The sequence below is a fragment of the Watersipora subatra genome, chromosome 2 (assembly GCF_963576615.1).
Source record: "Watersipora subatra chromosome 2, tzWatSuba1.1, whole genome shotgun sequence".
NCBI classification, from domain to species: domain Eukaryota; kingdom Metazoa; phylum Bryozoa; class Gymnolaemata; order Cheilostomatida; family Watersiporidae; genus Watersipora; species Watersipora subatra.
This window is the reverse complement of record NC_088709.1, coordinates 21,628,922-21,641,779: the sequence shown is the minus strand read 5'-3', so window position 1 is coordinate 21,641,779 and position 12,858 is coordinate 21,628,922.

Below are 12,858 nucleotides of genomic sequence, written 5' to 3'. Positions count from 1 at the left end.
CGTATCAAATATAGATGCTCGCTACTTTACAGTTTCAGCTTGGCCATTTCGTCCGACTATTCAACATGCGTGTACATGTCCGAGTTGCGATCACTTTTTACATATACAGTGAAACTCAGCTAACTCGACCTTCACGGGACCAAGAGAAAGTGTTCGAGTTATCAGAGCGTTCAAGTTATGATAACACTGTCACAAGTGTATGTATTATTGTATTTATCAGTACACATACAAACTATATATAAATCAAAAGCATTGATTGCTTGTTGCAAGTTAAGGGATCTCTCATGTAATGTTTTGACAATTTTTACCAGAAAGTATAAATATTTTCCTTTTATTACTTGAGATTCGTTTGTTTGTTTTAGGTGATGTGACTGCCAGAACCGTTTTCAGATTAAAATAGGCAAAACCTGATCGCAGTTGAAACTGTCAGAAAAAAAGACATATTTTTTTTTTGAGCGTTTTAACAAAAACAAGTTTTGCCGATTTTTCTTAAAGTTTATCTGAAGGTTACCTCGCTTCTCCTTGTTTGCGGTGGCTATCCCTAAGCGGATGTTTGGTAAAATTTGATTTTTTGCAAACCTTTAAAAAAGTCATTAATGAAAATATTTTGACGATAGTGGTAATAATGACGCCTAAGAACTACTGAAAGTTGTTGTTTACCTCTATGGCTTAGAATAAAGTATTCTAAAGCGATAACAACCGTCTCGATAGCCGTTGGGCAAAAAAACTGTTCGAGTTAACGAAGTTAAGGTCGAGTTATCTAAAGCAATTTATCATTGCGTGGGAATGGACCAAACAAATTCGTTCGAGTTGGCCATGTGTTCGAGCTATCCGAGGGCGAGCTATCCGAGTTTCACTGTATGTGGAAATGTGATTAAAAGCTTTTAAAAGCTCAAAAACGAAAAGCCGTAGTAGATTGGAATCTCTTTATTTCTTTAAGGTAGTCATGAAATTTGGTTAATGTCTTGTCACGTGAATTGAAAGGCCATTAAAAAGCTCAATATAAAACTTAGCACGTATATAAATAATATAAAATATAATATATATGTAAATAAATAATATAAAACGTAGCACTAGTTTATGACAAACACTTCGGGTTTCACCGAAGACCCCGTATCAAATATAGATGCTCGCTACTTTACAGTTTTGTTTCGGTTTGGTCTAATCGGCAAGTCGTAATCTGATCATGTGACCCATTACTTCGCAAATAATTTCTGCAGCACGTTTCGATAATCACAAGTGACCAACAGGCTCATCCTGATTATCAGACAATGATATATACTCTTTCAAAGTAAGACTAAAATATTAAATGAATTTTTAAGGCAAGTTGTAAGATATCACTGCTAAAAGTGACAGCATTACAATGACGATAAAACAGACGGGTAAAAACAATAGACATGGTTTTATTGAATGCGTGAAGTATATTTGTGAAAATAATTCGACGATTAAGGTTGCATGAAAGTGTAAACAGAAACCATCCTGTAACAACTACATCCTATTTGAGCCGTTTTGGAAAGCGAATCCAAACTACGGCGGTCTCGTGTGGCTGCAATTAACTGTTCGTTTTAAGAGATTGTAATCACATTACCATATATTTTGCACCTACAACACAACAGAGTTAGACATTGTGATTTTTATGATACCAAATAACTGTAATGTGAATTTTGTTGCAAGTCAACCTTTAACCAAATTGAACATGAGTGACAACTGCGAATTTTTGAGCATAGATACTCGAGCTGATTTTTGCAACTAAAGCTTCTGACATCGGAAACATCTAATAGGTTACTTCTGTAGTGATATATTGCTTAGCAAAGCATTAGTATTTACAGTGCAGAATAGCTGTGTAAAAGTTCATCCACCGGCTATGGTCTCTTGTTGCCTTTGTTGAGGTATTACTAGATCCTATACTGAAAAAATACAGCCTCATTTTGAATCCGGCTCATCTGGTTGAAAGTTAACTGACAGCACATTTTTATGGCACTAACAGCTGCTGATAAAATTACGGGTTGTCGTTTTGTACAATATGTAATGTTACTAATGCAGCAATCTGTAATGTTACTAATGCAACAACCTGTAATATTACTAGTGCGACATTTTTAAAAAATATTTTTGCATAAATTTGACCAGCTGTCAGGTTTTATTCACATTGTCAAGTTATGAAAAGTGATAGAAAAACTTGTTTCTTATAAAGTATCAGCTAGAAATATCTGTGCCATTTATTAAATATATTAAATTTGCTTGTTTTTAAATTGTATTATCTAAAAGCTGTAAGTTCAAATTCTTCATTTACAAAAGCAGAGCAGACGTTGATAGGTTTTAAACATATATGACATCTGAGAATAGCTAACTTTAATAGACCCAACACTTCACAAGACAGCGTAGATCCATAATCTCTGCTTGAAAGTTATTGTGAAACATATATATACCACAGACTTTTTTGGTATTTGTGGAACCTGCTTCGACCTTCCATTCAGATTATCTGCCATGTTTGTTGACCATAACAATGTAGCGCGGAAACTAGATTGCGGGAAAGTTATTACGAATGGCAGCTGATCTTTGGCATTGACATCGTAATTATTTTGTCTGTTTTGCTAAAATATTGCCATCTTTTTACAGCTTAGAGCTTGCATCATGAGTGTCCTTGCCTCCCAAATTTGCTTGTTTTTTTCCAAAATCGAAATTATTTCTAAAAAATGCGATTTCGCAACGGTATTGATATAAATAGTTCAGGGTTCTCACCAGGAGATGTGATAAAGGGATGGAAAGTCAGAAACTAGGGTGAAAAGTTTGGGTTGTCCATTGGCGAGCTTAAGACAAATCTTAAAAAATTGAGATTATATGAACCTTAATAAAGTATTTAAAATAATAAATAGTATACAAGTTTTTACTATATCACCCAATTTTCAGATTTTTATTAGAATTTTCAGATAATTTTTAGTTTCAGATTTTTAAGTACAACTCTTTATTATCAAAGAAGGATATACGCTTATTACATGTGTTCACAGGACACTGAATGGTATAAACACTTTTCATAAACTCTCGGTTAGCTCGAGTCGATATCGTAAAAGGTTACACAACATGAACAACCAGAGTCCATATCACTCTCCAATGTCCACTTGTCACTATTGTAATTGTTTCCATCTGAAGACGGTACCAAGTTTATAACGCTACCACTCTGTTATAATTTTTATTTTATTTCTCACTTTCAATTTTCCAGTTAATTACTTGAGGTTAAGTCTAAAGTTATATGCTCATAATTGTGCTAAGATGACTTGAGACTATATAGTAGCATCCTCATCATCTTCTGCACTAGATATGAAGAACGACTCTTTCAAGTCATTTATCGCTCTGATGATTTCTTCTTCATACATAATAATTTCAGGACTTCTACTGAACATGAGAAAACATTGAAACACAAAACATAAGTATAAGCGAGTTGAGTTATGGCTAGCGGCTATTTTTGCTTTTATGCTCCTCAGCAGATGTACGATCCAGAATATTATCATGGAAGTAAATACAGCTATCAGAAGCACGAGTAACAGATAGCTTCCAAACATTTCTACTTTAATTCCTAATGATGTATCTCGAGAAAAATTAACTTCTTAGCTTAATTTTAATGAAATATTTTCCAAGCTAATTTGCTAATACAATAAATTTTTTTTCTCTACAGAGATCAATTATTTTAATGATTAATACAACTATTTTTGAAAAGAAAACGAATTTGTTAATGTAAAGGTTATTGTTATGCAAAATTTAATTAAACATATCAACTGTCAATATATTTATTTGTTAGATCGATTTGTTAATTAATGCTTAATCTGGACTATACTTCAGTTGATTTGTTAATTTAATTATCAACACAATTAATCTTCAAACTAATTTGGTAATTTAATGCTTAGTTGATTTTACACAGAAAATAGTTTGCTCATTCGATTATCAATGCAAGTTCACATATCTAAAGGTCATTAATTAAATTATTAATTCAAATTTAAACTAATAATAAATCATTATTTCAATTGCATTTTTTGCTGTCACCTTAATAACAACATAGTGGCTGCTGGCGATATTCATTTTAGAGTCCGGATGTAATATGCTTCATGGCTGACACTCGTAAGCGGTATTGTTTTTAATATTTCATTCATAGGACTGTCTGTTAATCTGCTTATATGGAATAAACCATCTTATATGTGTGTTCGCAGGTAAAAAGTGTAGCTATATGTGTGTTCGCAGGTGAAAAGTGGAGTTATATGTGTGCTCACAGATGAAAAGTGGAGCTATATGTGTGTTCGCATGTGAAAATTGGAGCTATGAGTGTGTTCGCAGGTGAAACGTGGAGCTAGATGTGTGTTCGCAGGTGAAAAGTGGAGCTATATGTGTGTTTACAGGTGAAAATTAGAGCTACTATAATATGTGTGTGCTCGCAGGTGAAAAGTAGAGCTATAGATGTGTTCGCAGGTGAAAAGTGGAGCTATGTGTGTGCTCGCAGGTGAAAAGTAGAGTTATAGGTGTGTTTACAGGTGAAAATTAGAGCTACTATAATATGTGTGTGCTCGCAGGTGAAAAGTAGAGCTATAGATGTGTTCGCAGGTGAAAAGTGGAGCTATGTGTGTGCTCGCGGGTGAAAAGTGGAGCTATGTGTGTGCTCGCAGGTGAAAAGTAGAGCTATAGGTGTGCTCGCAGGTGAAAAGTAGAGCTATAGGTGTGTTCGCAGGTGAAAAGTGGAGCTATGCAAGAGAAGCAGTTCTTTATGCATACAATTCCGACTTGGAGCTGTATGTTTCTAGTTTTTGCAATTAAATTTTTTTGCAATATACATGTATAATATTTATTCCAAACTTTTTGTGATAACATTTCAATTGCAATTTCTGCTGTGTTCTTGTTTGAACTGCTAGCTTGTTTTTATTTGCTCTAAAAACATTTATTACGTAATTATTTATAGCCTGACAAGCGGCGGTGCATAATCTAATGGTATTGTATTTGCACCATAATATTACATTTACCAGTTTGGTAATTACAGGTGATATTTTATGTTGGAGTATCCACTGCTTCTTGGCCAGTGTAGAAGTTAAAAGTACACACTCTTTACCGGTTATTATCACTTGTATATCAAGAGCAGACAAACCTTTATTTAAACCTAAACAATGTTGTTGGTAATTTACTATAAATATACATTTTTCTTTATAATCAAGCAGATTACTCATTAGATATACAGAGTTTGTCTGCTGTATAATTCTACATAACTGATGAGTGGATAACTAGTAATTGGTAAAGTTGTATCACTCAGCTCTACAATAGTGAGACTTTGAGCTTGCTACCTTAAAGGTTGACTTGCAAGAAAATTCACATTACAGTTATTTGGTATCAAAAGATTCGCCATGTCTTACTCTGTTGTGTGAAAGGTGCCAAATATGTGGAAATGTGATTAAAAACTCTTAAAAGCTCAAAAACAAAAAGCCGCCGTAGATTGGAATCTCTTGATTTCGATGACGTATCCGCGCCGTTTGGTTATTGTCTTGTCACGTGATGTTCTCGCGTGAATTGAAAGGCCAATAAAAAGCTCAATATCAAACTTATCGTAGCAATATTTTATGACAAACACTTCGGGTTTTACCTAAGACCCCGTATCAAATATAGATGCTCGCTACTTTACAGTTTCGGCTTGACCATTCCGTTCGACAATTCATGTCTGAGTTGCGATCATAAAAAATGTCAAATTCTGAAGAGTTAAGACCCTGGTGTTTCGAGTCTGACGCTCTATCTGAAGAAGATCCTCAACAGAATCAAACCTCCCAGCAAGTAAGCACCGCCACTAGCCAGCTCTTATGTGCCAAGCTAGCTAGTAGTAATAGTTTTAGCTTGAGAGTGATAGAACGAATATTATTATTATTTACATGCATATGATTTTAATGATGATAATTATCGCTTCATATTGCGAAAAAATAATTACAGATTTTTCTCGAATGACAACATTAACAATTTTAATATTTAAATCTAGTGCTGCACCGATATACTGTTGGATAACATCGACCTGATGTATTATGGCATGGTAGCTATGGTTGCATAGACATAGCTGTTCATTTCCTTAGGAGCTAATACCACCGGCTACAGAGTGGTGTGTCTGCAAGCGCTGTCAAGACATGCCATCTCTTTCTGAATGTTTGTGCTGCCATGATGCTGAGTTTGCACATTGTCTCCATGACCGCGGGGAGCATGAATGCCTGTGTATGCATCCTGGTGTGGACGAACTTGTGGCGCCTGCACCCCTTGAGTTGGAGTGGAATAATTACCTGCGATATTATAGTGAGTTGGATTTTCATTTAATTCCAATAACACCAAAGCTATGCTAATGTGTCATGCATTATCTACAATTCTTGTGTTACACATTTAATGCATCGGTTGAACACACATATTCTGAACTCGTGGAACACAAGGAGAATTGTTATATTTGGCTTGTACACTTACTACAGTAGAGAGTGTATTAGTTTTATGATTTTACTATATGAAGATCGAGATTATTTTGATGATCAGCAATTATTGTTTTTCAATAATTGTTTTGGTAGATAATCTATTCCCATTTGGAGAGCCATCGCCAAATGCTCGGAAAAGGTTGTGTGCATACCGCAATCTTGTGTTTTGGTTTATGCTGCAAATCTTGTTTGCAAGTCTGCAAACTCTTCTTCATCATCCGTTGGTGGGAAAAGAGCCTGAATCTTAGACACCAAGCAGGCAGGTAGAGGCCGTCGCTCACTGCGACGAATTTGCGGCATAAGCCAAAACACAAGCTTGCGGTATGCACATAACCTTTGTAGCAACATCTGTTGTAATGGACCTCACTCTCAGGCAGTGGGAAATTAGATCGGACTGGCATCGCTTGAAGCCTTCCAGCTCCATGGCGTTAGAGCTGGTGGTCTCCGTTGACTGCAAAGTAAAAAAGTTACGACCAACAATCACTTTCACATTATTTGAATGAATTATTTAGCTAGATCAGCAACTTCGTGTTTATGTATTAATAACTACTAAAAAATTTTGGTTTTTGTCAGGCTGTGAAGTAAAAACTGTCAAAGTTTTACCTTGACAAGATGGCTGCTGACTATTAAACCGCAGCTCTGATCCATCATAGTGTAGGCCCGTATAGTGTGCAATGCACCGGACTATCACATCTACTGTCATCTGCCAAATCAAGCTCCCAATCGATTGCTGCCATCAGTCCCTCGTTATGCAGGGTGTACTGCTCAGCAATACACTGTAAAATATTGTAAAACTTCATTATACAAGATTAATTTGTATCATTATCATTAGTCTAAGAATGTAGAATCCTCCCCTTTTTGTGTTATATTATGATGAAGAATCAGAATTTCAAATTATAATATATTTCGCTTGAAGGATGACATATTTTCATTTCAAGAAAAAAATTGTTTCTAAATGTCGTTATTCAATTAGTGTGCCTAGCTTTTACTCACATTTTCCAAGTTTATGGGTAAATATTAACACTCACACCATGTAAGTATTCTCTTTGTTGGTAGAGGCAAACGCTGTGGCTTGGTATCGCGATGTTCAGGAGCTACAGAAAACGGTGGTTCTGCGTAAGGCATCCGCCAGAAAAGAGTGATGCAGCTGCCAGCAGGGGGTTGATGACGTGAGCTCTGTTCACCCTGGCAGTTGTTTCCCAAGTGTACGATTGGTGACAGGAGGCACATGTAACCTTGAACTCTACCCTTCCACCTTCTCGCACCATCGTGAATGAGCAGGGGAGGGCGCAGGCGTGACAGTGAAATAGTCGCTGGAGTGCTGTCACACTTACTATTATTTTCTCCTCTTTGAAGGAGAATTTGGGTCTGAAATCACAACGCAATAGTTGACTTGCAATGAGATTTGTACAACATCATTTCCTGTTATTATATCATATTTGCTTGATCAGAAAAAGAATAAATATATAGCCTAGCCATACAATCATGACACAGATTTTACAAAACCTTATCAGAATCCATGATATTGTAAACATAAAAATGTGAGTAATAACTCTGGATATTCTTTATATTTTGTCAAGTTTGGTTAGGTTCAGCTCTATCTTACATGTAATTGGAGAGCGTTTGACGCTGGCCAACATAGCGCTCAAACTCTTCCCAGTCTTCAGTGGTTGGCACAAACTCTTCATCATCTAATACTAATAATAATCATCTAATAATACTAATATGCTATTAACGATGATGCTAGAAAATGACAATAACTATTTTATATAACATATCTATAAGTGAGTGGGGTTAAGAAATTTGGCGAAATTAATCGTGAAACTTATAACACTATTTTATCAATTATAGATTAATATATTACGTTTTACAGATAGATATGCAGTATGAATTAGTTTTGTTATTTTAATAAGAATAATACACATAATTAAAAATATAAAATACTAATAATATCATATTACAATTAAATGAAATTAATATTGTAATATTAAATATAGATTAATACAGTAGTATTAGAATAATACTAGAAAATAACTCGAGTTACTACTACTAATACAAGTGGTTCATAAAATAAATTACTCACGTGCTTTGGTGGTATGTGGAGTATGCAAACAGGTTAGAAAACATGTCGTCTTTGAAATGGCGAAAACAAAGGTAAGAGTAAGCAGGCGAATAAATAAAGTTTGTCACATCCAGCCTCACCCAGTTGCTCCACGCCCGGTGAAGGTCTGGTCTTTTCTCTGCTCTTGGCTATGAAAAAAGGTGCTTCTCAGCTTGCCATCTACACAAACACGATGTGGCGCGTTAGAGATTATGACGAATTGAAATTAACAAGTTTAATACGAGAAAGCGTATCTGTTATTTGCGATAGATCAAACTTGAACTGAAACTAATGTTATCTGATCATGTGACTTACAATTCCCGCCATATTGCGCGAACAACTTCTACAGCATTTTTCGAGCATCATAGCGGACCAAAAGGCTCATCATTTTTATCAGAGGATGATATGCAATCGTTCAAGCTAAGTTTAAAAAATTAAACATATTTTTATGCTATGTTTTGAGATATCAGTGCTCAAAGTTGCAGCATTTCGATGCCGATAAAATAGACGCGTAAGAACAATAGACATGGTTTTTATCGCGAGCGCGAAGTATATTTGTGAAAATATTTCGACGAATAAGGATGCATGAAAGTGTAAACATAAACCATCTGGCACACATACATCACATTTTAGCCGTTTTGGAAAACGAATCCAAACAAGGGCGGTCTCGTGTCGCTACGATTTTCTGTTCGTTTTTGAGCTTTTAAGAGCTTTTAATCACATTCCCACATATTTGGCACTTACCACACAACAAAGTAAGACATGGCGAATCTTTTGATACCAAATAACTGTAATGTGAATTTTATTGCAAGTCAACCTTTAATAAGGGTGTTTTAGGAATAGAGGGCCAAGTGTTATTATGTCAAAGTCATAAAGTAAGTTACTTTAGTTCATATACACATGTAGCAAGTGATAGAAACACTTACGCAGTAAGTTAGCAGCAATCACACACAATTACAGGCTCACTGGATCCGTGCAGAGGTTGATCTCCATTTACATTTTTGGGCAAATTATTTGCTTTTCATACAGCTACTGAATGTTTACTATGCCAAACATATGACAATTTGCTGCAATGTATCATAGAGTCTGAAATCAGTACAGTATACGGTTAAAATTATGCTGTTAGACCAGCTGGCATGCTGTTCGATAAGCCTGTTGGATTATTTGCATAATATCTAGCATTATAATATGGTACGCTTAAATCGAGACATTTTAAATCTATAAAGGGGAGGAAATATTTAATGAAATTCTGACACAAACTTTCACATGCCATTTTTCAGCAAGGATTTCAATGTCGGAAGAACAGAAAGTACAAGTGTTGGAGGCAAAAAACTGATGACACAAGTTTTCAGCTGTAACAAATGGTCATTTTTGACACAAAAATCGAACTTATGAATTACATCAATGCCAACGATTATTCAATGAGTGAACTCGCGACAAATGCGATTTTGTTGGCTGCCACACATACACATTTCCCATTTAGTTGCCATACTACATTGTTACAGTTACCCAACATGGCAGATATTGTAATTATAACGCAAGGTCAAAGTGAACTTCACAATACCTGTAAAGTTTGCATCATATTTATATGTATATAACATCCCACATAAATATCAAGCTGTAGTTGTAGAATTACATAAGCAGATTTGGTTGGTACATTTCATAGAATGCATTATCAAGAAATTTGTTTCCTTCATGCTAGAAGAAAATATAAAACAGCTGTTCATTAAGATTAGCTATTCTTGTAAATTAACTCTAAATTAAATTATATTTAAAATCTATCGTCACATGATTTTTAAATAATGATTTTGAGACAAATTGTAGACAGTGTAGTTTGAAAAATGAGTGACTTTCTCATTTTTGTTCTACAAAATGTCTGGTGGAACTCGGTGCATCATCTGAGTATGGCAAAGAGCTGCACTTTGTCACTTTAGTAAGTTTCATAGACGGTGTCTCTGATTAATGAGTTGGTAATTATGGCCAATTATCCTATCATGTTTATACTTGAACACAAGGAAATAATCATCTGTCTGTGTTGGGCCAGCGTTGTTGAGTGTAGCAATAGAGCTATTAAAATGGATTTTATCAGGTCAGGAGCAAACAACTTCAGCAACAGGATTTATCTATCGTGTGTTCTATGAGAAGATGCAAACATAAACTAGAAATAACAATCATCATTGCCCTGTATATAGTGAATACAAGCAAGCAACAGGGATCAAGCAGTGTCAATAATCATCACAAAAAGCAATGAGCAAAGATTCTATTGTGAACAAGATTGGAGGAGAATGTGAAAATATTACAATCAATAATGAACAGTAAGCGACAGCAAGCAATAAACATACAGGTCCACCTTAAGGTGTACTACATATAGTGTAATGCTCCAGCTGCATCACCTTGGGATTAGCTCATGCAATCTGTAGACACACCCAGTCCCAACAGCACTCTGGCTGCTGAGTCCTTCTGGCAGGCATGCTTAAGAGAAACCATTTTACCTCACAGTTTTTAACCGTACATGTTGGTATGTACACGTATTTGAATGCACACGTGTACTCCGATGTAATTATGTAAAAATTATATTGCAAATTGTATTTTTGTTATATTATCACATCAATTTTATATTGAATGGTGGTTAAATTAACTATTTGTATAAAATATATGGAGTATTATATTTGATTAAAATAATATGTCCAATAAATGATAAGGTTTTGGTCAGTTTGGTTCAACTAAATTGAATGTGACTAACAACTGTAAGCATTTGGACATACTACATATTTGGCCTGATTTTCCCAACCAAAGCTTCTGACATCGGAAACATTTAATTGGTTACTTCCGTAGTGAAATAGTTTTTGCGAAGCTCTAGCCTTTATAATGCAGAAAACTTTCATTTTTCATACTTACAGCGTAAAGTGCACACAACGGCAAACGTTTCTTCTTGCATTTGTTGTGTTATTATTTAGCTGTATACAGAATATCCAGCCTCATTTGTATCTGACTGCTTTGCTTAAAGGTTAACGGACAGCACAATTTTTATGAAACTAACAGCTGCCGCCAATAAAATTACAGATTGTGGTTTCACACAACCAATATTTCTGTGTAAATTTGACAAACTTTCCAATTTTATTAACATTTTCAAGTCATAATCATGATGGAAAGATGCGATTGAGAGTATTGAACGAAAATTCCTGCAACACCAATTAAATACAGTCATACCTCGACATGTGAGTTTTTTTAATGCATTCTGGAACTGAGTTTGTATGTCAATGTTCCTGTATATTAATGCAATATTTCCTATATAAAAAACTAATTACAAATTAATCCATTACTATATTATAAAAAGCCACACAAAAACAAGATATTACATTGAAAACGCATTTTAATTCTTCTAATTCAGTACCTATGCTCACAAGTAGCAAAACCTATTTAATTTTTATGATCTGCATTAAAATGCAACATTACTATGTACAGTGTTGTATGGAGTTTTTACCTTCGAGATAGAAGTACAGCAGACCCTCGCCATAAGATTTTAATTTGTTCCGGTGTTGGCATTGTAAGGCAAAAATTTGGTATAGAAGTCGATAGTAATTAACTAATGCAAACACCCCCGAGTAAAAAACATCAAAATTTTATATATGTGCTGTAGATATTAAAAATTAGTAACAAAATAATATGTTAACCTTATAGTAACTACAGCGACTTACAGAAACCTTAGTGGATTTAGTGGTTATCATCGGTAATAAGATTTTAACATTACAGAGTATCATGTGAAATATGTACCATAAAAACTCTCGAGGCTGACGTACAACATAAACTTAAATGAATTTAGTAAACAAATACTTAAAGCTAAGTTTTAGTATGTATTTTACTAAACTTCAACTTTGTCATAGGCTAAAATTTCATCATCCATTTGTTTTTGGTTTCATTTTCCCCATAACTAATAAGGAATAACGAACTGAGCGAGATCGAGCATCGTATCTCTTTCATGTGTTGTCCGAGGGATTTCGACGGATAGCATATCGGCATTTCTGTTATTCCCACGTATTCAGCACACCGACTTTCAAGCAAAACTTTAGTTGATATTGTATGGCGGAAAATCCTTATATGGAGAGGCTGGAAAATTATCCTGTTCTACTTCAAAAGGCAAAAAAGTTGTATAACCATGTCATCATAATCAGAGGGATAGGGAAGCGTTGAAAAATAGAATGCCATGGCGTTAGAATAGAGGTTTTACGGTAGGTTTGTTTATCCTCGCCTTCTAGAAGCTGGCACAGTGCATCATTGGTATGGCGCAGT